At 38.4% G+C, this 14,526-nt stretch overlaps 1 protein-coding gene across 2 annotated transcripts in view; it reads right to left on the reverse strand.

The window, feature by feature from the left end:
* LOC107554136 (retinoic acid receptor alpha-B) overlaps window positions 1-14,526 on the reverse strand; it is a 147,815-nt gene that overhangs the window by 100,820 nt on the left and 32,469 nt on the right. For both annotated transcript variants that reach the window (XM_016236549.1, XM_016236550.1), the window contains exon 2: window positions 5,563-5,634. The gene's annotated coding sequence lies outside the window, so the exon portion shown is untranslated. The remainder of the gene's footprint in view (window positions 1-5,562; window positions 5,635-14,526) is intronic.

Genomic DNA, 14,526 nt, shown 5'->3' on the forward strand with positions numbered 1-14,526 from the left:
GGCTTCGAGGCCGACGTGCAGAGTTTCAGCATGGAGGGTCGAACTGTTTCACCTTATCTCAAAATTACACAGAAAATATCTTACTGTGAGCAATATATCATCGCACTGAAGTGCCTGAGTAAACATCCTTCTTTTCATCAAAATGTTTTTGAGATGATACCGGGGAAAATTATCTTGAAGTGAAGATGGACTCAAAGTCATCCTGATTAGCATTGGAAAGCTAATTAAAAACAAGTGAAAAGCAGAGACATACGCCTCCGTTGGCACATGAAACTGCATCATCTATCACAGCAGTGGGCCCGATAGCAATGAAAGCCATATTTCTGGGTTAGGTAGATGAAACGGTGGGCTGAGTCTGGCGTAACAAAGGCATATAATTTCACATGACTGATACAGCTATAAGGCTTTAATATGGTTTGGAACGCTTCTCCCCCTAATGATGCTATTACCGGCAATAACCAAACCCCCTCCGATGGCTATGGCGCAAACAGCATGCCACCCCATAAACCAAGTCTACAACTCTTAACCCTTTCACGCCTTAGAAGATATCTGGATAAGAAACACGGATGCATTGAGAAAATTTGAGAGAGAAAAAACGCACAATATTCCATGTGCCTTAAAGACTTTAGCAGAATCCAAAAGTAACATGTTTTCTAACACTAAATATTGGTACAGTTGAGCTTTGACTTGCCAGTTGGTCTGTTACTTTTCTTTCCAAAATATTGCATGGTTGAAATAGCAAAATACACAGAGAACAGTACTACAAACAGCTGAAAATGACATTAGACTATAGATACACTTTCCTTCCCTTTTATTTTGATTTGATGCACTTAATATGTCAAATACATAAGCAAAAATGGGTTGAAATACCATTCTTTAAAACGTATGACATTATGACAATATGAGGATATTAAATTATTTATAATATTTACATAAAATAGAGTTGTCATTTCCTGCAGGTCACTCACAGGAACTCTTAGCGAAAAGATGATTAAGAATTAAAAGCTAATTAATAAAACAGATTTTTTTTTTATAAACCTGCCAATAGATGATGAAAACTTACTGGCCATAATTGATGTAAAAAAAAAAAGAAGCATATTATTAAGAAATATTTTATTAACTAAAATGTCTTATATGTGTCCTATGTGAATGTGTTATTGTTGGCATAGGATGAGACAATTGCTCATGTTCTGAAGGTAATTTGAGATTATGTATTACACTAGCATTTCAGAAAACACATTAGTAGCTTTATATAGTAATAAAAATACAAGACAAAAAACTGTAAATATATACAATTTTACTAAATACATTGTTAAACACTGTACACTCTTAAAAATAAAGGTGCTTCACGATGCCATAGAAGAACCTTTTTGTCTAAATGGTTCCATAAAGAACCTTTCTGTTTCACAAAAGTTTCTTTGTGGCAAAAGAAGGTTCTTCAGATTATAAAAAGGTAAGAAAGAGATGGTTCTTTGACCTTTGACTGAATGGTTCTTTGTGGAACCAAAAATTGTTCTTCTATGGCATCGCTGTGAAGAACCTTTTGAAGCACCTTTATTTTTAAGAGAGTACCTTGCCTGCTTATCATATTGAAGATTGGTATAATTCAGTATCATCAAGGCTTGACAAAGTATTATGACTCCAATGAATGACCGCAATCACAACACAATAAAACACCATATCACCTCTTATTAACCATAAATTCAGTTCTAACAATTCAACAATTCCTACAAATCACAGAACATGCCTCACTTCCTACATTTATGTCAGCCAGCTGTCACATGCCAAAACAAGCCTCCATCATACAACCCTTCATTACGACAGCCCGTAGCATCATCATATTATTCCAGATGAAATCCCTGGTGTCTGATAGAAAACGATTGCTTGTGTCAGATACTGAAAATGGCAGAGAGCTGCAGCCTGCTTTTTGATTCTGGGCGCAAAGTAGAACAAGTGTGCCTGCCAGCGCTGTCATTACCCTTGGCTTCAATTAACATCAAATGAACATTACAACTAAAATAGGCTGATTTAAAGAAGCAAGCAGCAACCGAGCAGAGCAGGTGCACATTAAAGCGTTTACTATATATGCACACAAGCTATAGGGGGAGAGATCCACTTGTTTGCCAGACCGTATGCATGAAAGGGCACACACTGACAAGACTGAGCGATGTTTTCACAACCAAATGAGGAGGGAGGTCTCGCTATTTTCAGTGGGCCAGAAGAGACAGACAGCGTACCGCATTGCACGGACGGTGTGTGGTTCTCCTGGCATCGCTTAGAAATTTTTCTTGCAATGGCACACGCTTGATTTTGAGCAACGACAACAATTACATCCTTTTGCTGCTGCGCACAGTTTTTGAGTCTGACCCACAAATCCCCCTAACTCGAGCAGCCAAAACCAATCTCCTCTCTACGTTTTTTTATATTACTCCTCTCAGCGTACATGAGATGTCTTTTTCAAGTGCAGCTACTTCAAAGCGAGGACGAGAGTCCCAGTGGGAACGAGGAGGAAGTAGAGAAGATAACAGTGAAGTGTTTGGGATGATGCACGCTCGCCAAGTTCCCTCTGCAGATCCGCAGGCGAACCGCTCTGAGATGAGAAACCACATGTTTTCCTTTCTTATAAAGGATGTAAACTACATGCTAATGAACGAAAGAGACAATAAATAATTTGCGATCTTTTTAAGTAGCTGACAAAGCATTGTGGGGTCATTACGCTCCTTTTGAAGTGAATCTGGTTTGCTTTTTGTTATCGAGCGCAATGGCACACGCTTGATTTTGAGCAACGACAACAATTACATCCTTTTGCTGCTGCGCACAGTTTTTGAGTCTGACCCACAAATCCCCCTAACTCGAGCAGCCAAAACCAATCTCCTCTCTACGTTATTTTATATTACTCCTCTCAGCGTACATGAGATGTCTTTTTCAAGTGCAGCTACTTCAAAGCGAGGACGAGAGTCCCAGTGGGAACGAGGAGGAAGTAGAGAAGATAACAGTGAAGTGTTTGGGATGATGCACGCTCGCCAAGTTCCCTCTGCAGATCCGCAGGCGAACCGCTCTGAGATGAGAAACCACATGTTTTCCTTTCTTATAAAGGATGTAAACTACATGCTAATGAACGAAAGAGACAATAAATAATTTGCGATCTTTTTAAGTAGCTGACAAAGCATTGTGGGGTCATTACGCTCCTTTTGAAGTGAATCTGGTTTGCTTTTTGTTATCGAGAACTCATTAAATGGCTTGTGAATTGCACCGTATTGAGATGTATTGAGGGAACTTGGAGTAACTAGAAATACGATGCATTCATAAATCCTTCTTGGAAACATATACACAGTAAAGTGCAATTAAAAAGTTAAAGCAATATAGTTGACTCAAATTCTGTCACTATTCACTAATCCTCATTTTGCTTCAAACCTCTATGACTTTCTTTCTTCTGCAGAACACGAGGACTGTTTTTATCCATACAGTGAAAGTCAATGGGGACCAAAACAACACTGGACACCACTGACGGTCATTGTATGGGGGAGGGGAGGGAGGAATACAGAAATACAAAATAATTTATTTTGTGTTCCACTCAAGAAAGAAAGTACATTTAATCAACATCTTGGCTACAAAATGTGAACTAAATAGGCTGCAAACAACTTTCTGCAGGTTTTATGAAGGTAAATTTAAGACTTTTTTATGTAATTTGTATTGCCAGTCTTGTACATATCTGTTGATATCTGTCTTTATTTCTGCGTAAAGAAAATGTAAGGAATCAACAGAATGGAATACATCAATATGATCTTGAAATTTAAATGTCTTGTTTTCGCAACATTTCAAAGTTTGAAAATGCAACTTCCTACAGATCACTTCACCAAAAAAAATCAAAATAAATAAAAAACACTTGCTTGAACAGCTCCTAGCCGCTATATGGAAATAACCTTTACTGTACCTTCTGATCACACTGCAAAAACATGACATTCTTTCTCAGGGTTTTTGTCTTGTTTTCCAGTGCAGATATCTAAAGATTTTTTTAAAATGAAGATACATTTACTTGAGAAGTGAAATGGCATAAAATAAGAAGTCTTGTTTTATGAAAAATTTTATGAAGACAAATTCAGTGAGCTTTTCATTAAAACAAGAACAAATATCTGCCTATGGACTAAGAATAAATCAACTTAATACAAAGGGAAAATAAGCTTTTATTTCCCATTGAGAGAAATTGAATAAAATTAAGTAAGCTTATGCTTAAAAAAACATCGAAGAAAATGTTTCTATAAATGTATCTTGATTTAAGGATGTTGAGATATTTGCTTTGTAAAACAAAACAAAAATACTGAGGAAGACTTTTTTTTTTGCAGCGCATGCAACATTTAATGCCATGACTTTATGAATTTCAGTCTTTCTGCTCCAATTTCAACCCTTTTTAGGCCTGTGGAAGGGCGAATTAAGACGTTTTAAGACTTGCAGAAACGTTTGACCCAATAATTTCCAACAAGAAAAAAACCGCACAAAAGCTTCTTGGCATCAAGCATAAGCAAATCACACTGCATTTAAAAAAAATGTTCAATACTTGTATTACATTCAATCTGTCACGAATCCGGTCCATGAACTTCCAATTTTATTGACTCTCGCACTACACACTGTTGCACATCACCCCGGACTACATTTCCCATCATGCATTGCACTGATTGCACTCAGCACGGATTGCACACAGCTGTTTACACTGATTGCACCCAGCTGCTTCATATCACTCCCTCACTATTTAACACTCACTCTGATCCCTTCCCTCTGCCGAGTATTGTCTAGCGATTATCACACTCCTAGCGATAGCTACTCTACAGAGCCCTAGGTCGTTTTTCCCAGCCTTAACCTTAGCCTTAGCCTAGTTTTGCCTTGCCTTGTCGGTCTCCTTCGGTTTTGATCTTCGCCTGTTTTCCTGGACTTCTCCCTTTAGCCTTGCCCCTGTGACTCTGTCTGCCTACCGTCGACCCACGCTAGCCCTGTGACTATTCTTGTGTCTTGCCCGCCATATTCCTGGTTGCCACTGATTACCCTGCCTGTCTGATGACCATGTCTCTGTCTTCTCCAAATAAAGCTTTGCATATGGATCCGCACGTCTCGCATCTCGTCAGCCCCGTTACAAAACACATCTGTGGTCACTTTAAATATTGGTCTTATAACCAAAATTTAGTACATCTCAACCGTCCATACCCAAATCTACATTCAAAGTCATCTTATTATAAATATTATGCATTATATTATAAACTCATTTCCAGGAAGACTTGTATCCATTTTAGCATTCTGCATCTGTGCTAACAGAGCTGTGCCCGAGTGACTAAGAGTGACATGATTTATTGTGAATGGGTTTTGGAGGAGGGAAACAGACTCCACATGAAGCTCATATCCTGGTTGGCTTTCGAAACGCTAGATGCTACAATCTGATTAGAAGCTACATGGAAATACAATATGACACGCGTCCATTTTGACGCCTACCTCATTTATTCTCCATTTCTCCGGCTGTTGAATCCTTTAAGAAAGGGCCAAATAAAACAGCTTTTTATGACTGAGTAGAGTTACCTGCTGCTGGATTTCTCCGTCTTAAATCTCTTCAGACAGTCAGAGGAACAGCACCACACCAGAGAGAAACAACTGAAAGAGAAAAAGAGACCAGGATTTAGAGGTTTAGGGCACTGAGTACAGATACGAGAGGATAGTCTCTCTGCTCCAGCAATCATCCACACTCATTGAAACTGACATAGATATTCTTTAAGGAAGAGGCTTAGACGGAAAAGGGAAGTAGCATATGAAACATAAAATTGACAAGCATAATCATGCTGCCACATAAAAATGTTGTGATCTTATTTTTATTCAAATGTTTTGCACAATTATGATCTTAGCTTGTTCCTAGTTTGGATTTTGGTAGTGGAAATAACTTAGTTTTGTTTATTGAACTGTAGTAAATCTACTTTTCTAAAAAAAAATATTAATGTGAAAAACGTAACTAAAAATATAAATTACTGGCATGAAAAAATAGAAATCAAATTAAAGGCCAAAAATAACATCACCTATCCCTTTCCCACCACCCTCAGTGTTAATCTATGGCACACTTGTAAAACATCAGAATATTTCATTCATGGACTTCAAAGGTTCCTGCTCCTGTCAAAGAATCACTTGTCATCTTGTGATGGGCTTTGTGATTTATAAAGAAGGTGACAACAAAGAGTCATGTGTTTCTCACAGTTTGAAAGTCTTGATTCATGGATTACTGAAGCTTATTTTAGAGGTCAAACTCATCAGGGGGATTGCAGCTACACATCTGATATATAGGAGAAGGAGATAGCAGTAGGACAAGAGATGGAAGAGCCTGATTTTTCTTACTCTGACATTTCCTGTCTAATCATGTGCTCATGCTTATTGTGTTTGAATGCTTAGTAAGAAAAATGTGACTGTGAAAGAAAGGTAGTGCACGTATGCATGTGAATGTGTGTGTGCCAGAAAGATTGTCATCACCCACACTGACAACACCACATAGTGTACATTGCGAGTGAGTGAGTGAGTGATTGCATTTGTGGGTTTCTGTTAACTGAGGAAATGTCTTTAGACTCTATCTTTGCTACAGTGAATGTCATGAAAAACTTGCTCTCTTTCTCCAGCAAACTTGGAGTAAAAATATAGATGGACACTTCCTTTTGCACATTTGTGCAAGTTTACAGGTAACTGCATTTTGTCACTTGACAACCGGGACCTTGTTTGCTGTATGTGGTTTAACAACAATAACTTGGCGTTGCAATTGCCATGCTCTACTATTTTAGCTACAGAAACAGCAGAAATAATCCAGCCTATATCAAGCACTGTGTCTGCCAAATCTGACCTCATCAATCCACAAGAATCTGATTGGTTCAAAGTTACCCGTCTACTCCCTCTCAACTCAAACTCTGAAACAAGGTGCCAGTGATGCCCCTTCAAGAGCTGTTTGCTCAGGGACACTGAAATGTCGTTTCACACAGCGCTAAGGCCACATGTGCCATCTACCCAGTCTGACAAACATGACCAAGCTTTGTCAGCAGGTCACCTGTTCTGTCCCAATGCTCTAGCTATCAACAGTGGTCCCATCACCCATCCCGACCTTCAGATGGTGAGAGTGCGTGACATTTTAAAAGTGTGACAGCATTAGTGCAGTGAAACACAATGTTCCCAACCCACCAGATTCCTTCCATTTCGGTTATATTAAAAGTCAAGTGTCTCCTGTAGATGGGAGCTCTTCCAGGCTTTTGACATCACTTTCAAGCACAAGCCGGAAAGAGGCTTGAACAACACTCAATATTATAGCATGACATTTTGGAATAACACCTGGGTTAAAATGAGCATAAATTACAGGATACAGACTACAATAAATATTAATTGTCATGAGGTATAAATGCAATTGAAATAATACAGTCAGGTACAAAAGACCATATTGAAATACTGTTTTGTTTTATTTTCAAATTTTTTTGTAACTTTTGTTTTTTTTTTTAGCATTTTTGTTGGTGGTCTCAGACTTTTTTTCACATTAAGGTAATGAGAATTGAGTAAAAAGTACTTAATTTTCATAAAATAATGTCATAATGGAAAAAAATCCTTTATATTGCTAAATACAGGCTTTGTTTTTCTTATAATAATTTCTCACTTTTTCCTTTTCCTTTTGAGGTCATTATGTTCTTGACAGGCTTGTGAGTTTCATTACCGTATAGATGTCATTCTTGGTTGATTGGGTTTATTTTTACCCATAGGTAATCTGCTTTCTAGTCAGTGCTGTCGTGTTTTTAGGATTACACGATGACAGTGTTGTTGAACAGAAATTGCTTTCCATGAATTCACTGCTATGCAGCTACGCAGTTTAAAACGACACCTGTCATTACATAAATGATTACGCAAGACCGCAGAGCAGAACAGATTGGGAGGCACTGGAGTCATGAGACCACAGTTTCCCTGCACTGGCACAATTTCTGATAAAACTGAAAGAAACTGCATTTTTTTATAGCTGATATGCCAAAGGTTGCCAGACACTTTGGAATTGATTAGCTGTCTGTTGAGAGAGAGCAGGATAAAGAACAAAAGATATCGGGGGAAACAACAGAGATGTGGGGGCTTCAATCTGAAAGAGTGAAATAGGGGCATCACCTATTTGTTTTGATTGAGCTTGAAAAGAGCAGTTAGAGAGACAGAAAAAAAAAATTCTAGAAGACAAATTGTCATAGCAGGGTGACTAGTGACATCCACCCATCATTTCCTAATGGATGATGACCCTGTAAAGGCTAAAGGTCACTTATAGCTGATATGCCAAAGGTTGCCAGACACTTTGGAATTGATTAGCTGTCTGTTGAGAGAGAGCAGGATAAAGAACGAAAGAGATCGGGGGAAACAACAGAGATGTGGGGGCTTCAATCTGAAAGAGTGAAATAGGGGCATCACCTATTTGTTTTGATTGAGCTTGAAAAGAGCAGTTAGAGAGACAGAAAAAAAAAATTCTAGAAGACAAATTGTCATAGCAGGGTGACTAGTGACATCCACCCATCATTTCCTAATGGATGATGACCCTGTAAAGGCTAAAGGTCACCCTTATCCCCCCTCAACCTGGTCTATCTAAATAGGACCACCCTCTAGTGACACAAGATGAAGCACCTCTACCCGCTGAACTCTGCAAAACAATCTTCTATAGTGGGGGTCTGAATGAGATACATTGGGAGGTTTTGGGGAGGAAAAAAGTGTATTTCTGTATGCATAAGAAAAGAAAGAACAGAGGGAGGTGGAAAAAGAGAGACAGAGAAGGACACAAATAAAGAGAGATATAAACCGATATGTACAAGACTGAAAATACAAAAGTCACTTGAGTAAGTGTGTATATCTTTCAACAGGGTGACTTTCAGTTGTGTATATTCTTCATGTCAACACCTGTCCAAAATAGCAATCTAAAAATCCTGAGCAGATGGGCTCCTTCACTAAACGACACCAATCTATATAGCATAATGGAAAAACAGCCACCAAACTCAAATGTCAAGAGATATCTTTCATCCAGACAATTCACCCACATTAAAATGTGTCTAAATTTTAGTGGCTATGAATGGAACTAAAAAGGAAAAGAAAAGGTTTCCAAACAGATTTCCAAACACTCCTTTTGTCAACGTCCCTTTAAAGCAAGTCAGTTCCCTCGGCAGCCATACTGGTTACATCTCAGATAATATATATTTGAATAGTGAAAGACGAAAACCTCTAAAATGTGTCATCATATGTCATGTTTAAATAATATATTTCACATCAGGTACACAATTTGACGGCCAATGCAGCGCAGTAAATGTAACTGTGAGGAAAATTATGCACAAAATTTAATCTTGAGAAAGTGTCGCACTGTGGAGCAAAGCAATATTGATACAATCCACCTTTATGCTAAAAGTGTTTAAAGTTTCTGGTTTTCATTCAAACATTAAGTTTTAATATAATACACTAAAATTGTATTTTACCCAAATTTAATACACGTTTAAAAACATTTATAATATAAACATAATAAAAAATACTAGTAACAATGAAAAATATTAACTTTTAAAGTTAATAATAAACATATTTACAATATATATTATATAATATATATATATAAAATAGAGTCCATTCTTGTATGTGCAATAGATTCTTTATTTCTGCCCGGCAACAATCAGCCAGCCCCGCCCTACACTATGCCATTGGTTCAGTTTCAAGCTGATAAGTCAAGCAGCTCAATCAAACAGCAACGTTTTAAAGTGCTAAAGTTGTTTTTGCACAAACTGGGACAAAACAAAAGTATTTTACCATTGAAAAGAACAAATGTATTATTATAGTTGTGAAGTGATGTATGTAATGTAAAATGTTTTTGTGATGAATATTTGTATTGGTTGGGTGTTGAGCCTTTTGTCTAAAGAGAATTTTCTACCCCATTTGGGATAGACAATAAAGCTTTTGAAATTAACATAACTGAAAAGAACTGCAAAATGAATGATTGTTTTCAAACAAGTTTCCTGAACAATCATGTCGTCTGTCACTGGTCAGTCAAACAAATAGCCCCGCCCCAAACTCACGCCATTGGCGGAGTCAGTGTTGCTATGCGGGCTGGTCGGAATGCTCAAACAGAACAATGATTTGAAAGCACCACGGTGTTTACACTGTTCAGGGGGATTTTGCTGACAAATGGCTGACTTCCAGTTGTACTGTAGAAAGTATTTTAACAATTACAAAATTTAAATTTTAGTTACAAACCTGCCACCTAAACAGACAGAGGGCACGAAAGACAACCCAGACACCCAAATTCTCGAAAGACAACCCAGACACCTGGCATTTCCATGCCAGCTGACAGACAAGTCTATAGACAGGGAGCACTGCCCGTGTCATCTGTGTGTAAAGGCCAAGCCACACCTCCTGTGGCAGCCAGAACTGTAGCCTAAAATAAGCCATGAGTAACAGCAGCCGGGCCAACAGGGACGAAGCGGGTGACTAAATGCGACACAGCTCTGGCTTTAGCCGAGATGAGAGGAGAGAGGGGATGAATCACGGGAACAGGCGATCCCTGGAGGGAAGCCCCTGCACTCAGAACACTCCGTCCTTGGGAGCTGAGGATTGATGGGAATCGAGTGATAAAAACCAAACTGTCCTTGAGTCCCCTGAAACTGAGACACGGCCGTACTTGCTGAAGTGTGTGCCACATGTTTCCCCCACGGGTTCAGGGGCTGATGCAGGATAGGCCTGTTTCAGGCTTTTGTCTGAACCCTTACTCCAAAGATCAGCCGTAAGATGTATTAGGAAGGGAGGTGGATTTGGAAATGAGGCGTAAGATTGAATAGTTGCTTTTAAAGGTACGGGTCAGGCAAGGTGTTTCAGTAAAGAGGGGAGGGAGTGGTGCTGACCAATTCAATACAGTCATGCATAATGAGAGAACATGTCAGGATATTGGAAGGTCTCTGAAAGTGTAAAAAAAAAGTCAAGCTGCATGTTTCACAACACAATGCATGAGGGAAGTGGGAATGTAAATATCTAGATTGAAATCGGGAAGCATGTTGTTGGTGCTCTGAATGCTGATAAGATCAAACCTGTCCGTCTGTCCAATGTATCCATATAGTAAAAAAATCTATATTCTGAGCAAAGCTTTAAAGGGACAGTACATCCAAAAATGATCATTTACTCACCCTCAAGTTGTTCCAAAAACCTGTACAACATTTTTTCTTTGGAACACAGATGAAGAGATTTTTAAGAATGTTTCTGTGATTGTCCGTACAGTGAAAGTCAATGGGGTCCAATGCTGTTTGGAACTTATCGATTTTAAAATATCTTCTTTTGTGTTCTGCACAAGAAAGAAAATCATAGAGGTTTTGGAACGACAAGAGGATGAGGCTACAAATGGTTTACCTCTGGTTGTCTGTGCATATTAAGCTGGGATAGAAAGTATTTTAACAAAACTTCACCTGTTGTATACTGTTCAAAAGTTTGGGATCCGTACGATTTTTTAAATATTTTTAAAAGAAGTCTCTTATGCTCACCCAGGCTGCAGTTATTTGATCAAATATACAGTTAAGCAGTACAATTGTGGATTATTCCAAAATTTTAAATAACAGTTTCTTATTTTAATACATACATTTTTGATTCTGATGAATAGAAATTTCAAAAGAACAGAATTTACTTGAAATAGAAATCTTTTGTAACATTACACATTTATTTACCGTCACTTTTGATCAATTTCATGCATCCTTAATAAAAGTATTAATAAAAAAATATACTGATTCCAAACATTTGAATGGTAGTGTACATATTTCGTTCTCCATTTGGGTGGTGTCTAAGCAGCTTAGGGCAACACACCTTTTGCGTTCCATCAAAAACTTGGCTTTACTCATGGCCACACCTCAACCTTAAACAATCCACCTTCATGGCACTATGACGTGAAGTCAAATTTACACAGTACAAACAGAGTGTGTACACTCCAAACAGAACAAAAACTACAACCAAGATACTCTACTCTAAATACTAAAAGGTACTCTAATAAGACACTCTAAATTCAGTCATTTTGTTTACTCAGTGGTCTACAATAAATTGACAATTGTGTAAGTAGCCATATTGAATTCCAACTAATACTAAGCACAAATCAAGAAACACACACATACACACTCTTCTACATACCAGAAGATAGTGTGGCTCAAGCCAGTGACCGCACATAGTGGCACTCCAGCCTGAGGAGGTACATCTCTTTAATAGGCTGCTATCGACCATCTACCCAGACTCCACTACATGCAGATCGATTCTCTGACCAGAAATAGCCTCTGGAGACTGAGCTCTGAGGCAGCGTGGTAGTGAGTGTACGCTTGGGTACTAGACTGCATTTCTGAGCTCCATGGCTGTACTTTCTGTTCTGGGTGTCTCAAGTGGTGAGGAAACACATCTTAGAAAAAAATGGTAAACAGCCTGGTGCTGCAGGTGAACTTGAATCCATATAACAAATCATTTATTCCAATCTTTTTTTTTTCATTCAGCATAGTATAACAATTACACATGTTTGTGTTTATGTAAAGAAAATAAATGTTTGACTCATTAGCTCTATTTGGAGAGGACTAGTTTTCCCTGAGGAGGTCAGGGAAATTTGTGTAACACAGATGTACAGTTCAAACTGAACATGTCTGCTTTTCCTCAAACAACCTCTGCAAGCATTTTAAAGTATATTACCTACCGTTTCTTTTTTATCTTTTACCTACCAACCTAGTTTTAACTCAGAAGCATTAAGAAAAAATGTGAGGAACCGGATAAGAATGTCTGTTATTTATTTGTGGCGTTATTTTCGATAAATAAATGAGGCTTCTCCAAAAATTGTAGTTATAACCTATAACATCCAAGTGAAAGATATACTACCAACATGTCAGAAAAACAAAACAAAAAACAGAATCAGAATCGGATTGATGAATCTGAATGTAGTGTTTACATGAACGGTAAATAAAGTGATCGGGTTGATGTGCGCGTTTACAGGTGCATCTCATTAAATTAGAATGTCGTGGAAAAGTTCATTTATTTCAGTAATTCAACTCAAATTGTGAAACTCGTGTATTAAATAAATTCAATGCACACAGACTGAAGTAGTTTAAGTCTTTGGTTCTTTTAATTGGGATGATTTTGGCTCACATTTCACATAACCATGCACTCTCCTACACGGTTTCTTTACTTGTTTTTAACAGCAGAATTAATATGTATCCATTTATGAATAAATATACATATAAACTGCTGTGCAGTGCTGCCCATATTTATCACACAGTAAAAAATGCCCCTCCCCACGCCCAAACGGGTTGCCTGTGGATGAGAATCCAAAACAAGGACTGGTGAGAGGTTGTCCTGCTCCACTTCACAGTTGCCGAGTGAAAGGAGAGTTTTATAAATGACAGGACACGCATTTATACAACACTTTATTCAAAAGGAAGAACCATTCGTTCAGCGCGTCATAAGTCATACGTTATTTCATATTCGCAGTGCTTTCAGTTTCGGGGTTCAATCCGATCGAGTGTTTACATGCACTCTCAATCGTATTAGAAAATGAATAAACCACCCCCTTCAATCCGTTCGAAATTTCATTCCGATCGAGCTCAATCGGATCGATTAAGGTGTTTACATGAAGGCTTTTCAGTCCGATTGAGCCGTCAATCTGATTACAAACAGATTATTTGGTTGCATGTAAACAGCCACTGAGTTGGAAAAGGGATCACCCCCACCTAATAATGACTTGTAAACTCAATCAGGTGTAGCTAATCACCTTCTCAATGACACACAAACACATTTGACTTTCAACTGTGATCAGCTGTGGTCATTTTGATCAGCTCAGCATGAAAAAAGCTTTCCTGAAACATTTCAGTCCTTGGTAGTGCAACTGAAGCAAACAATCAACTATGCGTGGCAACTGGCAAGGCACTGTCAAAAGATCTCCAGAATAAAGTTGTGGACAAGCACAAGTCAGGAGGTGGACACAAAAAAATTCAAAAACTTATCAATGCATAGAAGCACAGTGAAGTCTATTATTAAGAAGTGGAAGGTATTTGGTACAACACAATTATTTGGCCTCAACACCAAATGATGTGGAAATCCAATACAGCTCACCATTCAAATAACCCCATTCCTCCAGTAAAGCATGGATCCAGTGATGGGGGTGTTTCTCTGCAGCAGCGACTGGAGCACTTGTCAGGATAGAAGGAAAAATGGATGGGGCAAAATACCATCAAATTCTTGAGGAAAATCTGCAGCCCTCTGCCAGAAAGTTGCCAGTGGGAAGAAGGTTTACCTTCCAACATGACAATGACCCAAAGCACACAGCAAAACTGACCACACAGTGGTTGAAGGAGAAAAAGGTGAATGTCCTTGCATGGCCTAGTCAGAGCCCAGACTTAAACCCCACTGAAAATCTGTGGAATGACTTGAAGACTGCAGTCCACAAACGCTCACCATCAAATTTAACTGAACTTGAGCAGCTCTTTTCATACCCACTGTGTGTGTGTGTGTATGTATATATATATATAT

Source organism: Sinocyclocheilus grahami, unplaced genomic scaffold, assembly GCF_001515645.1.
Source record: "Sinocyclocheilus grahami isolate Dianchi unplaced genomic scaffold, SAMN03320097.WGS_v1.1 scaffold491.1, whole genome shotgun sequence".
Taxonomy (NCBI): Eukaryota; Metazoa; Chordata; class Actinopteri; order Cypriniformes; family Cyprinidae; genus Sinocyclocheilus; species Sinocyclocheilus grahami.